Raw genomic sequence first — 23,689 nt, 5'->3', positions numbered from 1 at the left:
CAGACATCATGTTACTCACATTACGACAAAATGAAGTCAAACACCCTGAGCACGGCAGTGTGCCCAATTTAAAATGACTGATTAAATTAAATATGCATTTATTGTATGTGTTTCTTGTCAAATTCATCCGGTAATAGTAAAAATCAACTTAATGTGATCAAACTACATCCCCACAGTCTGTTGTAAGCACATTTACATTTTTATGTTTCCAAATATTGATATATCACCAATGTTTTTTTACTTCAACTTAGATTTTGTACTTGTTGATTCAGTTATTTAGCGTTAGTTATTATAGAAATAATTAAGATTTGAAACAAAGTTTATAAATGCTTAAATGGAAAGGCAATACCAAAACTGGCCACCAGATGTCGTACAATCCCTCAATTTGATTTCACTATTTGTGTTCACTTTGTACATTTACATTGCAGGTCTATTTCTTCATATACTGAAGTAACAGACGTATCTTCAAATTGATATCTCCTTGGGTTTAGGATTACTCAGTTAAAGCAAGTCTTTGTTGATTGCCATTCTTGCAGGCCACGTGGTCTACTCTAGATATGATCAATCATTGTAGATCATTGTAGACTGGCATATCCTGCATGAAACCACAACTAAGGCAGCGACCCCAAGCAGACTCAAGTCCCGTCACCCCTACAACAGGAGAGCACAAGAGATGCTTGGTTCCATCCCTGAGGACCTGTCTACAAGGGCATGGTTAGCAACTTCCTGGAAGCAGGAATGGGAGTCGGCTGAGCTCACACGTCTGCACCATCACATCCAAGACCCGGGAGATGGAGTCGAAGGAGAACATCTACCACGCCGGCACTGGACCCTACTGAACCGCCTCCGTACTAGGGTTGGTCGTTTCAAATCATCAAAGAAAGGAGTGGGGCCTGGCAGACAGCGCAGTATGCGAGTGTGGCGAGCCTGAGCAGACTGCCGACCACATAATCCCCACCTGTCCTCTGTACAGACCTCCTTCAGAGGCTGGCCTCTTCCAAGTGGGACCAGAGACAAGAGCGTGGCTTTGTGACACTGAGCTGGACATATGACGACGATACACGAAAGAAGAAGAAGAAGATTGTAGATAATATGCTGCGAATGGTACAGGCTTAAAACACAGATGTTTTATCAGCATTCCTCTGAAAGTGGTTGACAGGGGTTATTAAATAAAAATAAAAAGTTGTATTTCAGAGGCTTGTGGTATGCAGAGGGATTGTGGGCAATGCTTTGTTCACTATAAGGGAGTTGCACCTCCGTCATGAAGCAGAACAAATGATGGATATAAAGAGTCAACTGACATGGCATCCTATGTCTTAGATGGGCAGGTTAAATTGCTGTCTGGTTAATAATAAGGACGAACTGAGGAATGTTTCCATAAACTAGAAGGGTTTCTTTGATATCTGTGACACTGTTTACGTCCTGCACAACAACAAATTGCAGTGTTGTTCTCTCTGATGCTTCCTGCTTGTGGTGAGTTTGGATGGATTGTGGTTAGATTTGGGTTAGAGATGAACTCTGCTGTCATACTTTACCTCTCCATCTCAGAGTAACTGTCATAGTGCTGAGTGCAGGCCAAACTTACTGTTTGCCAAAGAGACCTCTATGGGAGCAATGCTTTTTTGTAACTTAATCATACAATACTTTTTACTATTGCTGTAATAATATAGACGTGTGTAGAAACACAGTTTGAAAGAAAATGTTTGCGAAACCATGCTGCCCAGGGGTTGAGTCCTATTTATTCTGATGATTCCCTCTTTATTGTTTGGCACCATCAGCAGGTCAACGTTGTCTTGTACCTAGTGAATATCTTAACTTGTATTTGAAAGAATGGCAGAAAAGTTTGTACAGATATTTATGGTTCCCGGATTATGAATATTACTGATTTATATAATCCAGGTTTTTTTTATTACAGAGATTTACCTTTATTCCTGTGTGCCTCAAGTGGTACTTTGTGTTTAGTGCTAATTAGCTACTATAATGTTAGCATGCTAATGTGGCAGTGGCCGCAGAATAAATGTATTAATTTAACAGTAGTTTGGTTAAACCACTAAATCCGACAACGCCACCCCAGGAATTTCACCCAGGGAAATATAACAAGTTTTAAGTCACTAGGACACACAGGTTCGGTTACTCATGGAACAAGAGACGTGGTTCAATTATCAAAAATAGAACAGTTTATTTTTGTACAATAGTAAAAATACAATTTAAAAACATTCACACAGGGCTATATCCTAAAGGGACAACTAACAAGGGGGCTGAGGCTTACCAGTGGGGGAGAGGGTCAACGAATGAGTGGAGGGATCCCGCAAAAACAAACCTGAGTCACCCCGGTCGGTCACACGTGTTCCACACTCACACAATCACACGGAGAAAAGATCCAAAAACCCGGGGGAAGCACAGCACACGGAAAGGGGGAAGCCACCACCTCGGACACCAACACCACCACCTTCAGCTCTCAGTAACTAAAACAGGAAAAAAGGGAAAACACAATAAGTGGGGGCAAAAGCACATAATAACTCAAAATGAAATAAACCAAAATTAGCCGCAGCCATACGGGCAATCATGCGGCATAAACAAAACTATGCAAAAAGCAAAGAAAGAAAACCTAAACCAAAACAGTTTTCATCAATAAACAAAAATGAATTGACCAAAGATATATCGACACTAGATAACGAAAATAGGAATAAACAAAATAAACTATTAATGAAAAATAGCAAAGTAAACAAAATAGTTTAAATTGGTGAAGGAAAGAATAACTAAACAGAGGGAGTTAGCCCAGCAGTCCAGTCACTAAAATCCCACTAGGGGAGCGGACCTACAGTACAGAGTAGGCAACGCTAAACTGGCCCAACCACAGTAGCCAAAAGCGAACAATTGAGGTAGCGTCCAGCAGCAAAGGACCCGTATAGACAGGTGATGATACTGCAGTAGGCAGGGCCGGCTAAGGGCGCATCAACCCATCGAGTGCACCAAAAATTGGGGAGAAAAAAAAAAAAAAGTTAGAAATTAAAAATATTTTTTTTGAAATGTCTTAACACCACAATTTCCCGATTTTGGATCAACAAAGTACATCTTATTATCTTAAGGTCCGTTCAAACCTGCCTGTATAGTCCGGTTGAATCGAACCCTGGTGCGTTTAGCCGCTTGGTGCGGTTCATTTGGGTCGGTGTGAACACAGTCCGAGACCTCTTAAGTGAACTAAACAACCGGACTCTGGTCCGCTAAAATAGGTGGTCTCGGAGCGCTTGCTTGCGAACTCTGGAGCGGTTCATTGCTGGTGTGAACGCAGTCCGCCCCAAAACATAGGAAGCGCAGTATTTACGTGTCACAAGAACGCGGATATCTTCAAAGATCTTTAGCGAAAGAGTCTTTCAATACATCCGCGGTTGTTTAGTTAAAGAGTAAAGCAGAATTAAGTGTTGAACAGTGTCGTGTAAAGTAAAAATTCTCCATCAGCTACATAAAAGTAAGAACACCTGTCGTCGGTGAAACGCCCCTCCTTACTGCAGAACGTCTCTCATGGATAATGTGCAGCGGCGCGGTCATTATGGGGAAAGAACACCTTCATGCCGATCTAGATCCCTCCGCTTCGCGTCGGGCTCCTGATCAGCCTGTCGGTGTTCTTTTCCCCATAATGACCAAGTCGCTGCACATTATCCCACTTATTACTTGGCCACATTCTCAACAAAGTAACGACATTATTATTTTTTTTATTCTGCCTAATTGTATGCCCTTGATGTAATACGTTTACATTAATAATTGAATAAAGTAAACACCCTTTGCACCCCGGGCCGGTGGCAACATTTTGCATTTGCCCTGTAGCCTACGATGGGCGCTGTAACTGTATTGATGAAAGGGGGGGATGGTCGCTTATCTGGCACCCACGGGCCGCGGCTCACAGCCAAAGTGACGCGGCAGCTCCAGCTGAAAGTGTCGGAGATTGCAACGATGCAATAGCAAGAGGCAAACAATTAGCATTATGAAAAGGTCCAAGCCTTCAGGGGCAACGGGAAGGAAACGGAAAAAAGAGCAGGAGGAATCGAAAGTCAAAGACAGAGGTGCGTCGGCTTGTGTAAAAAAGAAAGAAGTCAGTATGTAGGCTACTGTACTGTTAGACATTTGATTTTAAGCTAGCTAGCAAGCTAAGGATGTAGCCTGCCCATGATACAGCTTTGATGCCATGCTAGCCGCGAGCCTCTGATACAGAATGATAAATACAAATGATTTAAAGTTTTTATTTATGTGTTATTATTCTTATATCATTTTTTTGTAAATAATATACTACTTTTCTATTGTGATAGCTGTAAATTGATCCTCCAATAGTGTTTAATTTGTCAGATAGTTTATTTTCACGGTCAACTTGTGTGTATATATATGTGTTTCCCCTAGGTTTACTGCCTTGGCAGGGTGCTGCGGGAAAACATTTTTTCGGGGCACCCCAACTTTTTTTATCCCCTGGAGCAGGGAGAGGAGCTGTGGATTATTGTTATTGATATCGTACAATAACAAAGTATTTTACATTAAAAACTAATACAGTACAGTGTTACACTGCACAGCAGAGCTCGGGGCAATAAAGCAGATTTGTTTGACTTTTTTTCACTTTGTTGTTCTCCTCCTTTCCTCCGCTCTTGTCTCTGATTGTGTGTGTGTGTGTGTGTGTGTGTGTGTGTGTGTGTGTGTGTGTGTGTGTGTGTGTGTGTGTGTGTGTGTGTGTGTGTGTGTGTGTGTGTGTGTGTGTGTGTGTGTGTGTGTGTGTGTGTGTGTGTGTGTGTGTGTGTGTGTGTGTGTGTGTGTGTGTGTGTGTGTGTGTGTGTGTGTGTGTGTGTGTGTGTGTGTGTGTGTGTGTGTGTGTGTGTGTGTGTGTGTGTGTGTGTGTGTGTGTGTGTGTGTGTGTGTGTGTGTGTGTCCGTCCGCCCGCCCGCCCGCCCGCCCTTCAGAAACAGAGCGGAGGGAGAATGTGAATACGCAAAGCAGTGGACACTGAAGCATGCACACATTGGATAAATAACATGGCGTTTAGTTTATTTAATAAAAGAGCACATGTTCAATGTGAAAAGTGACCGTAGATAGATTACTTCAGTTGAAATTTGGTGCTATATATATATTATTTTTTAAATAAAAAAATAAACAAAAAACACCTTGAATTTCAGGCAGGGCGCGATTATCCGTTGACAGGGCGCAGCGCCCCGCCAAGACAATGGTAGGGGAAACACTATATATATATATATATATATATATATTTATTTTTCTGTTTATTTTCTATTATATTTTAGAATTTATTTATTTTCTGCTCTTTTTAATGTCTAATTATTGTGCAATGCTTTGTTTTATATGCTTCTGTATTGAAATAGTGTGAATGTTAGCCAGAAGAAAGCTATCTTGATAACTGCTCCTTTGTATAAAGTGAGGCTGACCAACCAATATGGGCATGTGTTATTATTTACATTACATGTCATTTGTTAGACGCTTTTATCCAAAGCGACTTACATACATTCAGTACTGTGGACAATCACCACAGGACCAATTTGGGGTGAAGTGTCTTGCCCAGGGACACAACGACATGCTGACTGCAGTGGGACTCAAACTTGCTACCCCCTGATTCAAAGTCCAGACCTAACTTTTATATAGGCCAGTTGTGAACTTGCATACAGCTGAGGCAGATTGCAGCAGTTATTTTTGCATGACTGTATATACAGGTTTTTGCTTGTAATGTGCTAATATCTACCCTATAATTTTCCAGCTGCACTTGAGAAATACCTCAAAAAGCCCCCATTTGCTGGAGAAGGAACATCTGATCTCCCATGTACATCACACTCTGAAGAATGTAAGTTTTGCCAAACATTTATGGTCTCTGTGTAATCATTAATACACTACTGACCAACATCAAACATGTCAGCAAAATGTTGCAATCAGTGTCAATGCAGCTGGATATTGCTGTTGACCTCCTGAGAAAAACAGCTGACTAAAGTTTATTTGATCAGCTACAGAAGCAATGGATTTGCTTCTGCCCAAGCATCTGCCAAAGACATCTGTGGCCAAATTAATGTGGAAGCTGTTCTCAACCAGAAGAGGCTGAGAACAACCAAGAGACAGTTTTCCTATGAGTCCCCGGAGGAGCAAGTGAGTGATGCACTAAAGAAACTCGAAGTTTCTTTTTTCAATATGGTGGTGGATGTTTCCATTGCATCACTGCAGGAGAGATTCAAGGCCTTAGGTGAAGTAGAGGAAAAGTTTGAGGTGCTACTCAACTTCCCTGACCTGCCAGAGGAAGATCTGATGAAGCAGTATGAAACACTCAGCAACGCCCTGAGCTGGGGTGGACAGTCAGACCTGGATAAGAGGGAACTTGCACTGGAGATGCAGAATTTTCCAGCTTTGCCAAAAGCCAACATGACCACCCTGCAACTTCTGACTTTCCTACAGGAGAAGAAAATGAACAAAGTGTATCCAAATATGTGGGAAGCCCTCAGGATCGCTGTCACTATTCCAGTGACAGTTGCTGCTGGGGAGAGGAGCTTCTCTAAATTGAAGCTCATTAAAACATCATCATCGTCAATGGCTCAAGAACGCCTCAATGGATTAACTTTAATAAGCATCAATCGCGAGGTTTCGGGGCAAATATCATTTGACGATACAATAAATGAATTTGCAGCAAGGAAGTCCAGACGTGTCCAATTTTAAGGATGTGGACTAATTAAAGGACACAATAACATAGCAGAGACTTGTTGTTCTGATTGCCTGTTTCATTTGATTTATAGTGTGTGTAACGTTTTTCATTATCTTAATTTATTTGCAATAACCTCAGTTGTAAGAGCTCCGTTGGCTATATTTGTGTCCACGTTTGCGCTTTCTTTGGATGAGTGATTTTCATTTAATAACTAAAATATTAATAATAAGGATAAAATAAATAAATCTGTAACATTTATTTGTTATTGGCTGTGGGTTATTGGTTATGTTCACATACTTATTTGGTTATTAAAATGTAAACCAATCTTTTTCATATGGGTGTTTTAGAGTTGTACCTCCTATCAGGTCTCTAGTAATTGTGTGCTCAAAGTGCACCAGATTGAATTATTTTACTTTAAAATGTTAAAAAAAAATCTTTCCGGGGGGGGGGGCATAACCCCGGACACCCCTAGAGCAGGGGTATTCAACTAAAATTCAACGAGGTCCAGTTAGAGAAAATCTCCCCATGCAAAGGTCCGGAACATCAAAATGTCTAAGTTGCTTTATGAATTAGTGTGATATATATTGAAGTAGCCTGTAGCTTTATCAACGTCTGCATGTAATCAACAACTGACTGCCAATCAAATAAAGAAAGTACAATTCATAAACAACAATATTTATTGTCAATTAAAATCGAACTATACAGATATACAGTAAATACTGTGGATATGTGTAATGCTCCTCTCGGGCTGCATTTAAAAATAAAATAGAGAAAATAAATAAAATAGCTTTTGAAAATATGTGCATCTTAAAAGTGCTTAATTTTAGATAAATAAAATAAAGTGTAGCAGCAGCTTGAGTTTCCCTTTTCCTTTGTTAACCGTTTCATATCATGACTTAACTGTTTATTGTAGAACAATATCAGTCTTTACGCATCATAACAATTGAACAGTTTTAAATTTTCTCTTTCTTTCCCTCTTATATTGCAGTCCCTCACTTGCTTTTTTTTAATTCAGTGCGAGAAGTGAGCTCGAGCTTGTCCTGCCAGGAGTTTGTAAATCTGGGCTGAAATGGTGTCAGGGCCATTCTCACACACATGCAGGTGCTCATTGGTTACAGTGATGCAAACACAGGTATGGTGAAAAAAGAGAGAACTATTTGAAGTAGAAAAAAAACATCGTAATATACCATCTGACAAAGGCCTGTGCTATAATGCTTCAATTAACTGGCTATTCTTTGTAATATACTCAGATCAATAGGAGACAGAGATGTTAAGTTATAAATCAAGGGTTTTTATTATTATTTACAGCAGGGGTGGGGAACCTTTTTCCTACACAGGGAAGATTTTTTTTCTTAATATTGAAGTTAAAAGCATCAATCTGGTGTACTTTGAGAGCAAAATGAGGAGATCTATGGATACATCTTTCAACACCCATATGAAACAGAACTGTAAGCAGATTTTTATTTTTGGATATTTTACAAATCACTCCCCTTTTAAACTCTTCTTGTTATTTTTAACAACTTTTTTGTTACTGTCATATAGTATTTTATTCCTGTTTTTAATTTAGTCTCATTAATAACTATAATGATCATATCAAGATGTGCCTTAACCTCACTGAGCTGAGGTTACCCAGCTAGAAATGTTTGGTTCTAAAAACATTCTGAGAATGTTAGTCATTGTTCTAGGAAGGTTTTCAGCGGGAAGTTTTTGTTTGGTTCCCAGAACGTTCTTCTGAAAGGTAGGATAACGTTCTCTAAAAACATTCTTAAAATGTTTGGTGATAACATTGTTAGAACATTATGCCCTCCTATTCTTAAAACGTTTTCAGCAGGAAGTTTTTGTTTGGTTCCCAGAACGTTCTTCTGAAAGGTAGGATAACGTTCTCTAAAAACATTCTTAAAATGTTTGGTGATAACATTGTTAGAACATTATGCCCTCCTATTCTTAAAACGTTTTCAGCGGGAAGTTTTTGTTTGGTTCCCAGAATGTTTTTCTGAAAGGTAAGATAACGCTCTCTAAAAATATTCTTAAAATGTTTGGTGATAACCTTCTTAAAATGTTTTTGAAAACATTGTTAGAACATTATGCCCTACTATTCTTAAAACGTTTTCAGCTTATTATTATTGAGGCCTGAGATGACAGAAAGTGTTTTATAAAATGTTCCTTTAATGTGATATGTTAACAAAGGTGGAACGTTTTGCCTGCAAAATTCTAAGGACGTGTTTTGGACGTTGTTGGGTAACACATTAAAGATGTTCTTTATAAAACGTTCCGTCAATGTTACATGATAACAAATGAAGAACATTTTCAAAGCAACATTCTGAAAATGTTTTCAGGATGTTATTGAGGCCTGAGATGACAGAAAGTGTTTTATAAAATGTTCCTTTAATGTGATATGTTAATAAAGGTGGAACGTTTTGCCTGCCATATTCTAAGGATGTGTTTTGGACGTTGTTGGGTAACACATTAAAGATGTTCTTTATAAAACGTTCCCTCAATGTTACATGATAACAAATGAAGAACATTCTCCAAGAAACATTCTGAAAAAGCAGATATTGCATGTTTGCGGTGGCATGTGTGAGTTCCCAGCTAGAAATGTTTGTTACCATTCGTTGTTCTGAGAATGTTTTCAGCGGGACATTTTATTTTGGTTCCCAGAATGTTTTTCTGAAAGGTAGGATAACGCTCTTTAAAACCATTCTTGAAATGTTTGGTGATAACCTTCTTAAGATGTTTTTGATAACCTTCTTAAGATGTGTTTGATAACATTATTAGAACATTATGCCCTACTGTTCTTAAAACGTTTTCGCCAGAAGCTTTTATTTTGGTTCCCAGAATGTTCTTCTGAAAGGTAGGATAACGTTCTCTAAAAACATTCTTAAAATGTTTTTGATAACATTGTTAGAACATTATGCCCTACTGTTCTTCAAACATTTTCAGCTGCAAGTTAGATTTTTTATGTTGCCAGAATGTTATTATTTTAGAGAAGGATAACATGGTTTATGTTAAAGAAATTATGCAAATGTTCTATGGTAACCATTTACTAAAATATGTTTACATTATTTGAACAAAAAGACATAATATTCCTGTAATTGTTCAACTCAAAATTCCTGGGTAAGTGGACTGACCACTGTGGTCATTAGGATGATTATGATAGTTTACTTAACTATTGGAATTTGACTATTAACACATGTAAAAGGATGACACAGAATCAGCTGGTGAAAGTAACATTTGTTTATTAGAAAAGGGGAGCTGGGAGTGAAGGTTGGTTAAACAGTGGGAAACAGTTGTTCCAGGGTGGGTATAGAGGCCTGGCTGGTCTTGGGAGTGTGGAAGGCCTTGGATTCCCCCTGGGAGAGACACACAAATCAGTGGGAGGCAAAAGCAGGCAAAGTTGTCAAAGAATATGCTGGTAAAAAGCTAGAGCGGAACGCAACAAACCGTTCACGGCAACAATCCAGCAGGGAATGAGTGCAGGCTGCAGGCTTTCATAGTGTGGCTGACGAGCAGGTTGCAGGTGTGGTTGATTGGAGATTGCTCCCATCCGTGTAGAGCATGCCAGCAGGCAGAGAGACACACAGTAGAAAGAAACACATACAAACACTAACAGGGGTTTCAGGGACGGGCAGTGATAGTCGGTCCGTTCTTCTATATGTCTGTCTTTGGTTTTCTAAGTGTTATTCGATCCATATGACAATAGAGATACGTATGTGCATAATCAACAAAAACACTTGGGGTATAATGTTCGAACAATGTTATTACCAAACATTTGAAGAATGTTTTTAGAGGACGTTATCCTACCTTTCAGAAATACATTCTAGGAACCAAAATAAAACCATACATAATAATAATAATAATAATAAATCCAGCCCGGCTGGATTGTTGCCGTGAACGGTTTGTTGCGTGCCGCTCTAGCTTTTTACCAGCATATTCTTTGACAACTTTGCCTGCTTTTGCCTCACACTGATTTTTGTGTCTCTCCCAGGAGGAATCCAAGGCCTTCCAACTCCCAAGACCAGCCAGGCCTCTCTACCCACCCTGGAACAACTGTTTCCCACTGCCGCCATAACCAACCTCCACTCCCTGGACCCCTTTTCTAATAAACAAATGTTACTTTCACCAGCTGATTCCGAGTCATCCTTTTACATGTGTTAATAGTCAAATTATCAAGTTATCCTACCTTTCAGAAGAACGTTCTGGGAACCAAACAAAAACTTCCCGCTGAAAACCTTCCTAGAAAAATGACTGTAACATTCTCAGAATGTTTTTAGAACCAAACATTTCTAGCTGGGTTCTATTTCGTATATGGCTTTGCCCTCTAAGGCTATCGCTATTGGGTAATCCCCCTGCGCCCCCGTGCAGCACTGAAACACTTGTAGTCCACGCCCACCCGCAAGGTGGGCCCCACCCTCGGGCCTCCTTCCGGTATAAATAGGAAGGAGGCCCGGCAATCTGCTCCCGCTTTTTTTCAGCAAACCAGCACAGTTACTGAAGCACAGCAATTGAGAATCATCATGAGCAACAACTGCGTCCGTGATTGTCCCTCATGTGGCTCTGGGTTCATAATGAGTTATGACCTACAGAGATAAAAGCAGTATGCAAATCCTGCCGGGGGTCAGAGCACGCGTACGCGGCTCTAAACCAGCAGGTAGCATGCACACACTGCGCTCGTCTCCCCTTGGGCGACAGGAAGCGGAGAGCGGACACTTTTGCTGCTGTGGCCGAGGAGGACGATTGACCCGTCCAGGCTTACGAGCCCGCGGACGGGGCCTCGTGTCCGTGGGGCAGAGTGCCGGGCAGGAGTCCGAAGCAACTCCTGCCCCGCCTCCCTCCACGGTTCACCGTTCGGTTCTCCCCTCCCTCCTCTCCCCCGGACGGGGGAGACAGAGTCGGAGCAGATTGCCAGCTTGGCGGCCGAACATGCTTTCCCCCCTCTCCACGGCGGCGTCTGTTACGGAGACGGCCAGAAAAGTGCTACTGGACGCTGACCCCAGTTCCACGCCATGGTGGAGTCCATGAAGACGGCCGCGGAACAGGTGGACAGCATTCACCAGCATGTACAGCTGGCTCCAGTCGGCTGAGCTGCCACGGCGGCACCAACGCCCGCAGCAGCCGCGGCGTCCACGCCGGCCACAGGAGGCTGCAAGTGGTGAGACGCCCACAGCAACCGCCTCGGCGGCTGCAGGGGCTCCGTCCCACGTCTCCGCTCCCCCGCCACCCCAGAGACAGGGTCTCCCGGCGGCGGGTCAAAGGGGAGTGAGGCTCCCCCGCCCCTGGTCTGCTCCGCGAGAGCCTCCGAGGAAGCGGAGCCGGTAATTAAGCCGGCTGCCACTAATCTGTTGATTAAGTAGACAGCAGGGCTCCCTTCAGAAGCCTGCTGGTTTTAACCTATCGGTTAATAAACCTGCAGAGCTCGTGGCATTCCCCTGTTTGAGATACGTCTCCTACACACGGTCATAATAACCCATGAGTGCCGGTATAACGCCTCATGTGGACAGCACTGCACACTAGGGATGTGCATCTCCATCACTGAGGCCGATGCGATGCGTATCTCGATACGTTGCCACGATACGATACATTAACGATACATTTGAAACACCAGGCGATGCGATACGATACGATTCACCCCTGTTGCGATACAGTTCGATACGATTTGATTCAACATTATGCGATTCGGGGCGATACGATACGATTCAACACGATGCAAAAATAATGATACTTCAATATGGTACGACAGAGGATTTTTGTTTTATTCCTGATATGCAGCAAATCGTACATTAACAAAAAAGTGCTTTACATATTTGGTACTGCACATCCCATCATGCCGTTTATTTTTTTACCTTTAAAAGCTATCCAGAGTACAGTACAATTGTATAACACCTCACAGTTAAACAATGTAAGGATGCATTGCTCATGATTAACAATGTGCAAATAACAGCTACCATAGAGCAATGCCCATACAGCTGCCAGCCTGATGTGCTTAACACTCATTCATAGGCTAACTCACCAGTGAGCAGAAAGCAGTGGTTTCTATATGAACAATAAAGAATACAAATAACCTTTTACAAACAGGTATTTCATAACTGCTTACAGTAAGGAAGACATTTAAATTATTATTGGCCACAGGCTGCTGTAAACTAAACACCACTCTCTCTGACAGAACACGTCACTGAGTGATTTAACTCATATGTCTAACTTTCAGGTTTCTCTTTTCAGCCGCAGACCCCACGTCGCCTCTTTATGTGCGTCGCTAAGTTCCTCGAACTACTTGTGTACTTTAGAGCGGCTCGGCATCGTTAACAATTTGCGAGTGATTTTTCAAGTTGACCGTCTGTAGTAAATAGTGCCGCGCACATATACCATCAGGACGTTACTGATGGGGTGCGGCTGCGGAGTGATACTGTGTGTATGCAAGTCCGCATCTAGGACGGATCTATGTATCATGGCTGTAGACCTGTTAAGTAATAAAGATACCTCATACAAAGGTCTACGGATACCTTATTACTCTCTATGACCTGCGGTCAACTATATAGCATAAAGGACTTTTACACCGTCTTTCTTGAACAATCCGAAGTGTTGCCAAACGTTTGATTTGTAGGTATTTTTCGGTGCGCTGTGTTTCTCTTTCTCCTCAACTTCCGTGTGTGTTGATAACTGAGACTCTCGGCCTCCGTAGTGGAGAAGCAAATATCAAAGATCGTCTCTGCTGAGCGTTGCCAAGATGAGGGGATTTTATATGAATGAATCGTTTTTTTACCGATGCAAAGACGCTACGCAATCGATGCATCGCGAGTTCAACCCGGTTCAACCCAAAATGTAGCCGATGTGCACTCTTTCAACCGGTGCACTCGCATCTTGAACGTTTATGCCGGTGCACCGATGCGAATCGGTGAATCTTAACATCTCTACTGCACACACCTCCACTCACCCCCTGAGCGTGTACACGCCTCATGATGACAGCCGGAGTGAAATGCAGCGTGTGGAGGTTTCCTCGCATTCCTTTCGCCTCACGGGCAGCGGCGGCGAGGGCAATGGCGTGGCTCGTCACCATGATGACCATTACAGCACATCACAGAGAAGCCAGAACGGGGGAATGAGCAGTATTCCAGGCTGATTGCCCCCAGCGGCAGCGCCCGCAGCGCCAGGGCTCGCTGCAGAAGCCTGCTGGTTTTAACCTATCGGTTAATTAACTGCAGAGCTCGCTAATTAAGCAGGCTGCCAACAATCTGTTGATTACCAGCAGGGCTCGCTGCAGAACCCTGCCCGTTTTAACCCCGGTTAATAACCTGCAGAGCTCGCGGCATTCCTCTGTCCGAGATACGCCTCCTACACACGGTCATAATAAACCCATGAGCGCCGTTATAACGCCTCATTTGAACAGCACTGCACACACCTCCATCCATCCCCTGAGCGTGTACGCGCCTCATGATGAGAGTCGGAGTGAGACGCAGCGTGTGGAGGCTCCCGCGCAGCCCGTTCGGTCCAAGCCCACCTGGGGTTGCCTCACGCCCTGTGTAAACCAGCTGCCTATAACCTGTCGGTTAATAGCCAGCAGGGCTCGTTGCTAAAGCCTGGTTTTAACCTGTCGGTTAATACATTTCAAAGCGCGCTAATTAAGCCGGCTGCCACTAATTTGTTGATTAGTAGACAGCAGGTCTCGCTGCAGAAGCCTGGTTTTAACCTGTTGGTTAATAAACTACAGAGCTCGCGGCATTCCTCTGTCCGAGATACGCCTCGTACACATGGCCTTAATAAACCCATGAGCGCCGTTATAACGCCTCATGTGGGCAGCACTGCACACACCTCCATTCATCCCCTGAGCGTGTACACGCCTCATGATGAGAGCCGGAGTGAAACGCAGCGTGTGGAGGCTCCCTGGCGTGGCTCGTTGCCATGACGACCACAGAACATCTCGAGCATGTGCGCCCGCTCTTAGAGTGTTTCTCAGAGTGGCAGCGCGTGTGTCTGATGGACAGATGGATGAGCAGGCTGATCAGCAGAGGATACATTCTGCAGTTCGCCTCTCTCCCCCCACCCCCACAGTTCAATGGGATACAGGTAACACTCCTGTCCTCCCAGAAGCTATGTCTTGCGCTCCAATCCGAACTGCTGGAACTCCTGTTGAAAGAGGATATTTCCAGGGTTCCTCAAAGGGAGGAAAATCAGGGGTTTTCACTCCCGTTATTTTTCTAATCCCGAAAAAGACTGGGGGAATGAGACATCCTCGATCTGTCAGTATTCCACATGCTGACGATCAAACAGGTGCTGGAATGTGTTCACCAGGACGACTGGTTCACTTCCACCTGAAGGATGCATACTTCCACGTACCCATCATCCCGAAACACAGGAAATTCCTTCGTTTTCCATTCAGGGAATATCAGACCAGACAATCGTCTGCTGTTCGGATATTTCCTGGCTCTTCGCATTTTGTGTAGAGAAGGCTTGAGCCACTACACAGAGGAGGGATGAGAGTGTGGTTTTTCTCTGGACGACCTGCTATTTGCTGGCACGCTCCAGGGAGGAAGTCGCTTTAACGACGGTACATCTCGTATCGCATCTGTCAAAGCCTGGGTTTCATAATAAATTGGAAGAAGAGCTGTCCTCTTCCCTCTCAGACAATCGTTTATCTGGGAGTGGAGTTAAACTCAGCCAGCATGAGAGCGCGACTTTCGCGGCAGCGAGGGGAGGAACTGACAGCTCTCCTCCAGCCTGTCACAACCCACACAGCCCTCTCCGTGACGCAGCTGCTCGGCGTTGGCGTCAGCTGGTCACGTGATGATCCCCCTGGGTCTCTTCCAACAGGGGGACACTCCAGAGGTGGTTCATTCGCTGCAGAAGCCTGCTGTTTTAACCTATTGGTTTATAAACTGCGGAGCTCGCGGCATTCCTCTGTCCCAGATATGCCTCCTACACACGGTCATAATAACCCACGAGCACCGTTATAACGCCTCGTGTGGACAGCATGCACACACCTCTCATCCCCTGGGCGTGTACGCGCCTCATGATGAGAGACGGAGTGAAATGCAGCGTGTGGAAACTCCCTTGCAGCCCTTTTGCCTCACGGGCAGCGGCGGCGATGGCGTGGCTCGTCACCATGACGACCATTACGGCACTTCACAGAGAAGCCTCTCCCCCCAGCAGTTTCATGGGATAGAAGAAACACTCCTGTCATCCCAGGAACAGTTTCTTGCGCGGTTTTTACCCCCGCTATTTTTCTAAATCTCGGAAAAGAACGAGGGAGTCGCCCCGTTATACAATCAAACATGTGTTGATTTGCACAGACAACAGGCCACGGCTATGGAAGCAGCCTACCTCAATCGCCAGGGAGGAGTACGATCTGCGCAGCTTCTGAATGCAGCTAGGCGCCTGCTGTTCTGGGCGCGCACACATGTCGCTCTTATCAGAGCAATGTATATTCCCGACGAATTGAACCGAGGGGCTGGCAGAGCGCAGCAGCCGTGTTATGCGAGGAGTATACGAGACTCAGACCGGTGTCACGCGCACTGGCGCATCAGTGGGATTTGGCTTTGGTGTTACGCACACTAAGCAAAGCCCCATTTGAACCTTTATACCAGGTTCCCCTTAAACTGTTATCAGCCAAAGTAGTATTACTTTTGGCTCTATCAGCGAAAAGGGTGAGTGATTTGTCTGCTCTCTCTGTGGCTCCGTCATGCCTCCGGATCCAAGGAGATGGCAGTTCGGCTGTTTTACGCCCTAACCCGGCTTTTATGCCAAAGGTCATCACAAGCTCTTTAGAGTCGAGAGTGATCACCTTGGATGGCTTCTTTCCCCCTCCTTACAGGTCGGAGGAAGAAGCCACATCTCATCTCCTCTGTCCGGTGCGCGCGCTGTCTTGCTATGTGGCGCGCACGGCTGCCTTGCGCCATTCTCAGCGCCTGCTTGTGCACTATAGAGAGCGCTCGATCGGGCAACCTCTGTCTGCACAACGGCTGTCACACAGGTTGTGTGAGGCTGTGTCACAGGCATGTCTCCACTGGGGTGGAGCCCCCAGAGAACATCAATGCGCACTCCACCAGAGGAATTTCCTCCTCCACGGCTTTGCACGGAGGAATGTGGAGTGGAAGATATTTGCACTGCTGCATCTTGGTCTTCCCCCTGTTCGTTTATTCATTTTTATTTGAGGGATGTCTCCCATTCCTCTCTGACACACCCTGTACTGGGTGTCCTGTCGGAGTGAGTGACGTCAGGGAGCCAGCTGTGCGCCTCTCTCCTGCCTCTCGGCACGCGGAGAGCGGCCCTTTTCCCCTCTTATAGGAGGGATGTTCCTTTTTCCTCTGACACACTTTGTACGGAGTGCCTGGTCAGAGTGAGTGACGTCAGGGATCCAGCTGGGCGCTCTCCTACCTGTCTGACACGCAGAGAGCTGCTGTTCCCCCTCTATGATCGCTGGGCAAGGTGGGACCTTCGTCTCTACTTTCTCACAGCGGCCGGTATGTATTGTTCCCAGCCTTCACCCCGTCGGGAAGATAGGCATGTTTTGCTATGTTCCAGGGACGGTGATGCGCCATTACGCATGGCACAACAGGCATGGGGTGTTATTTAGCAGGTTTGTCTGTGCTTCCAGTGCCGGGCGGACCCAGTGGGGCGCAGACTACATCATGCTTCGCCCTTAACCCAATAGCGATAGCCTTAGAGGGCGAAGCCATATACGAAATAAACTGAGGTTACCTACTGTAATCCCAGCTTCTATGAGTAAATGGCGCAGCCCTCTAAGCGCTGGGCCCCACTGGCTCTACGAATAGCTGAAGAAAGGTTATTTGGTATGGGAGCAGATTGCCGGGCCTCCTTCCTATTTATACCGGAAGGAAGCCCGAGGGTGGGGCCCACCTTGCGGGTGGGCGTGGACTACAAGTGTTTCAGTGCTGCGCGGGGGCGCAGGGGGATTACCCAACAGCGATAGCCTTAGAGGGCTGCGCCATTTACTCATAGAAGCTAGGGTTACAGTAGGTAACCTCAGTTCTTTGTGCAGATGTGAGCGTCCTTAACAACGGTCAATAAATCCTTGACAGCGGTCTGTCTGCTCTGGATTAACAACGTGTCACGTGTTCTGAATTGACCAATCAGAATCGAGTATTCAACAAAGCCATGTAATGATGTTTTTTAACGGACGTTGTCTGATTATATAATCATATGCGCGGGCCGCTAGTATCTCTTGATCTCCAGACTAACAGCAGCATGAGAATAACCTGCCGAAAGTGCCGATGCTCCATGGCGGAGGCTCCGCTAGAAATTACCGGGATTTGCGTTTTTACCCCCTTAATGTCTGACCAATGGTTGAACAGCATTTCTGAGCACATGACTTGTGTTTAAAGTTTATAGTCCGTTTGAGTTTTGCCCGTGTGAATGCAAACCGAACCTTCTGAAAAATGAAAGAATGTAACAAACTGAGCTTTAGAGAGCTCACTCCTGAAAGACTGAGAGGTGTATCCATAGACCTCCTAATGTTGCTCTCAAAGTGCACCAGATTGATGCTTTTAACTTAGGTAGGCAATGCCAAACCGGACCAGACACGATAGCCAGAAGCAGACAATTAATTAGCATTTAGCAGCACACAGGATCAGCAGTACAGGTGATGACCCTGCGTCAGAAACCCGCCTTTTTCGGTGCAGCAAAACAGCAGCGGTTCTTTAAAGCCTTAGCTTGGCCCTAGATTAATAATAAACACACAAGTATAATTGTAATGTTCAGAAAAGGTGTGGTGAATGGACTGAACAAATCGACGTACATACCGATCAGGTAGAGAGGAGAGAGTTTCATGCTCTCTACGTTACGCCTACTTGACGGGCATCGCCAGGAAGACCCTCCGCTATACAAAACAAAACGTGATGACACGTAAGTATGATGGAGAATTTGCGGAACTTTACCTGAAGCCAGCTATTCTCCTACAACATACCAACGCCGGTGGCGGAAGCAAAACACGGCAAGAACGGAAGTGGGTAGGTCTGAGCACCAGCGAACAAGAGGCCGCCAGCTGGAACCCTCTGCCCCTTTATAGGGTGCCTCCTGGCGGTGATAGGCTTAGAAGAATATGCCTTACAACAGCATTTACTACTCATCCTGCTCCACTAACACGCTACATTAAGATGGTGATCATTAGTACCTGATGAACATCAGCATGTAAAGGCATTTTAAGTATGTTGGCATTCGTATGTTTATATTTATTTTAGACACTATGAAGGCTTCTCAATTCTCTAATTTCCCCTCCTCAACTCTTTGGTTGCGTTCGGATAATCCAAGAATCAGCTCCTAACGTCTACCCTATTGTCTATTCCTTGACCTCTGAGTGAAACGTTACGGGGTTAAGGGATAGCGGATAGGAGAATTCAAAAGGACTTAGGAGAAGACACTGCAGTACTTTAGAGAATCCGACTGCACTTTCACTATCCGACGTGTTTATGATGCGCCAGCGGACGTCATAAATGTGCATCTGCTGCTGTGGGGAAACTATGGAAACTCCAGTTTTCTATACAGCGGACTACAACATGGATGTATAATAAGAACGAGGGACTACTGTAAACTCATCTAGAGACTCTGCACCGTGCTCTGATGCTGTTGTTTTATGCTTTATGAACGTGGACAACAGAGAAACATATTCTTCATGACCAAAGTTGGAATTTAAATAAAAAAGGAAATTGAAACTTATGCTCGTCACCCTCTCCCTCCGGTCCACATTAATTCAAATGATCCCAATACGTATGATTGTATGAAAAGATCTTAACGTTAGTCCTTAACATCTATCACTGTGTACATCACCATTCAAACATCTTTTAAAAGTTGAACAAACCCCACACAGCTCAGTAAAGACTGTGAAATGTTGACTTTATTTGATCATTTCAGTAAAAACTAACGTTCATATTTCTCTTTTTGATTATAATACTGATGAACGTTCAAAACAAAGCACTTTGGCAAGTTACCACATATGTTTTAAAATGCTTAATAAGCACCGTAACGTTCATGATATCATTTATCGGTCATAATCGGTTGTTTCCGTGGACGGCCGACTGTTGTGTGACGTCAAATGCTGCGGCTGCAAGGCATTGTGGGGCAGCATTTTCTCCTCTCCTTTCGTCAAGGGAGGTCCAGTGGTTCCTAAGCTAAAGGAGGTTATAAAGGAAGTTTGAAACCTCCTTTCCTATCATCTAGAGAATTCGAACGGCACTTATCATGGCTGCCACTGAGGGACTTCCGGGTCATTTCACTCCATTAGGAAGGTTCCTAAGCTAAATGGACTATTCGACTTCAGCCCTTGACTCCTCGGTCCTCCGGTAGTGACCCGGAAATGGATTTCAGCGCGCCATGTTGAAGGACATCTCATTTCTCTAAATGCACATCGAGGACCGAGCATCGAGGAGGCTCTCTGGAGGAGCTATAATCGAGGATACACTAATGGGTCCTCCACGGCTCCTCCGCAGATGTATTTCCAGCAACAGTGATGTTTCAAAGAGTCGTGACGCACGCCCCCTGGATATTATTTTGTTAACTGCTTTCATCGCAACGCAATGTTTACAGTGAGAACAGCTGTGAGGTCCGTGCAGAAAGCAGAGCGGTGCGTATAATATATATGACTCAGTATAACAGGCCTACTCTCTTTATTTATTTGCTTTAGTTTAGGAGATATCTACAAACAAAGGGTCGATATTTTTCTAAAACCATTTAGTGCTTCACATAATAAAATACACAACGGCTGTATCCTGATATGCTTTAGGAGCTGTAGGTGTGTGTTTTACAGTGTGTAGGTGCATGTGGTACAGTGTGTAGGTAGATGCGTGTTGTACAGTGCAAAGATGCGGTGGACATACAGGTCTCAGTTGGTTTGGTGTCCTCTGCTTACTTTTAATACTTGTAAATAAAACTTTTGGCCCGTAATTTCAATTCCCCATTTCAGCGACCAGAGAGAGGGGGAAGGGGGGGATATATCCGATCTCTGATTGTGTTACGTTATTATGAGAGTGCTCTCATACTTGTTTGATTCTGAAATGGTATATATTTATATAAATATATGTGTGTGTACAGTATATGTCCGCATCTGTAGCCTGTTATTTTCTCATTATACTGCACTGTGAATGAATTCAAAGTAAATATATAAGTCTTCATGAACACATCTGTCCATCAGACAGAGGCCGTATCTCATTTCAAAGATTTCCCCTCCTCGAATCCTCGGCCCTCCGATAGTGACCCGGAAATGAATTTCAGCGCGCCATGTTGAAAGACATCTAATTTCTCTAAATGCACATCGAGGACCGAGGATCGAGCGTCGAGGAGGCTCTCTGGAGGAGCTATAATCGAGGATACACTGATGGGTCCTCCACAGTTCCTCCGTGGATGCATTTCCGGCAACAGAGATGTTTCAAAGAGTTGTGACGCGCGGCCGGACTTATCTCAGCCAATGACAGCTCTGCATGCATCCCCTGGATATTATTTTATTAACTGCTTTCATCACGACGTGATGTTTACAGAGAGAACAGCTGTGAGGTCCTTGCAGAAAGCAGAGCAGTGTGTAAAATATATATCACTCATTATAAAACAGACAAGTCAAATCAAGCAATCTGATTGGTTCTTAGCCGTGATATACTGAGCGTATACCACGTTTAGAATTGTAAGTTACTTTTCACAACAAGTCAGTATCCCTCCGCGTCTTAGAAAAACAGTATACAGTTGGGCTGAAAAGCAAACTGCCTGCAGTTTGCTTTTCAAACTGGAACAAGAAAGCAGCAGAGAAGTAACGGGGCAGAAACCCTCCTTTTTACGCAGCGGTCCAGACATAGACATCAAACGGCTAAACATATTCAGTGTGCACTTCCTTTGGCATTAGGGAAGGGATATCTAGATACTTTCCAAGGTTTGACATAATGAATTGTGCTATATTTAAAGCAAGCAACGATGTTTTCAAATCTGTAATCAAAGAGGTCCGCAAAAAACGCTATCGACCAATCAGATTGTTTGATTTGACTTGTCAGTTTTATAAATGTATTTACATTTCTTCCGTCACGAAACAAACTTACAAAGCATAAGATGGAAACATTTAAGATTAACTTCGACCTCCGGGGGGGTCTTACTATGGAGGAGTGAATTGAGGAGTGCCTATCTCCACACAAAAAAAGCACCTAAACGACGACATGCAGAGCTACGTGAAGAGCAGGTAGAGCAACTGGAAAAGTACCACCATTCAAAAGCTTTCTGATACGGGTCTTGAAACAAAGCAGAAACATTTTGACCGTTAGGTGCGAAAGCTCTCCCCAGAGCTACTGGAAGCCGAATCTCGGGGACCGGAGAAAGTGGAGCAATATTCTCGCCACGCCAAGCAACAGCCTAGAACAACCTCAACCTATGTAACCACGTAAGCCATTCTATTGATGCTGGATAGTTTTTCAGTGGATGCACAATAAACAGCAACATACACATTAATGTAAATAAATAGCCAAATAATGGATCAACGCTCTCTGTCTAATATGTTCGCTAGCTGTTAGTGTTGTTACATAGCAACCACCTCGCACTATGTTTCGTGCAGAAGGCAATGGAGGGACTATTTTATTTTGAACATCATCGTTTACTAATAAAAACGATTTAAATTAGAGTGTGTAGTTTTCTTTCATATTGCCACACTTGGCAACCGTTTTATAAAAAGGGGGTTGTCGACCCTCCGCTTCGCGTCGGGCCGAACCACGCCCCTTAGTTGTGATATAATGAGCATATCACGGCCTGTTGTAAGCTATTGCTTAAGTATAACAGGCCTACTCTCTTTATTTGCTTTAGTTTAGTAGATATCCATGCCTGCCAACCCTACCGATTTGGGCGGTAGTCTACTGCTTTTGATGTTTCTACCGCCTACCGATTTAGCTGGCTTTCCTTACCGATTTTCAATCTTCCCAAACTATAGCAAATAAAAATGACATTGGTCATCTCCTGTGGGCGGGACTAAGACACGAGGATAGGAGTCGAGGATAGGAATCGAGGAGGGAAATCCAGGAAATGACATACGGCCAGAGTGCTGCTGTGCCTCCTGTCATCATTAATGGACGTCTCTTTAAAATGACCGCTCAGAGGAGAGGAGTTCTCCTTTCTCTAACCGCCTGCTGCTTCCCCTCCTCTCTCCTCGGCTCCCATCCTCGACTCCTCCGCTCGCATCTCCTGTGGGCGGGACTAAGACACGAGGATAGGAGTCGAGGAGGGGGGTCGAGGAGGGGAAATTAGAGAATTGAGAAGCCTTCTAAGTGTAGATTCACAGAGCTGCGATCTTGGTCTAAACAATGATTTTTCGCTCCGCTCTGTTCTGCTATTATTACAGACCCATCGGAGCGTGCTGCAGCACGACTCGTGGCTTTTCCTTTGAAAATGCAATCATACTGTAAGATAAGCAATATTTTTTACCAGTTTATCTTACACAAAGCACCTTTCAAGTTGAGGTTCTAGATTCTTATTTGAGTAAAAGTCTGATGGGAACACCATCAAATATTATAAATTCATAGATGTTTAATAAAAATACTTCAATACAAAAATATACTTCATGATCAGTCTTTAAGGAATCATATTTGTCAAACCATGAAATCCAACCTCCCATATTATACCTTTCTCAGAAAAACAATATAATATAAAATGTTCCATTGTCTTGAGGAGTGAACAATCATTATCGTTAACCCAACCTTCAAACAGAATCCCAGACATATATCAACGCTGCTTTAAAGTTCAATGTTCCCTTCCCAAAGGTCTCCTCCTGCTCCTGGTGGTCTCCCCTGATCAACTTTAACGTCTAGTGCCCTCCTCCTCATGCTGCAGTAACAACGGGGTCTTGGACCATCAGAGAGAGAGAACTCTGGAGCTGTGTGCCGGTCAAGAGGAGGACAGTCCCTGCAGCGCTGTGGGGGGTTGAACTGGGTTGTTTGTGTCTTAATTCCAATTTAAGGAGTGGTCCTGCTAGTTTGACAGGTGAACATCTAGAGTGCGCAGATTTGCAGGTGAAACGTCACAGGACTGATGAATGGTTTCTTCATACGTTGGTGG

The sequence above is a fragment of the Notothenia rossii genome (assembly GCF_949606895.1).
Source record: "Notothenia rossii genome assembly, chromosome: 10".
Taxonomy (NCBI): Eukaryota; Metazoa; Chordata; class Actinopteri; order Perciformes; family Nototheniidae; genus Notothenia; species Notothenia rossii.
The sequence above is the reverse complement of the archived record's forward strand: the minus strand, read 5'-3'. Positions refer to the sequence as shown.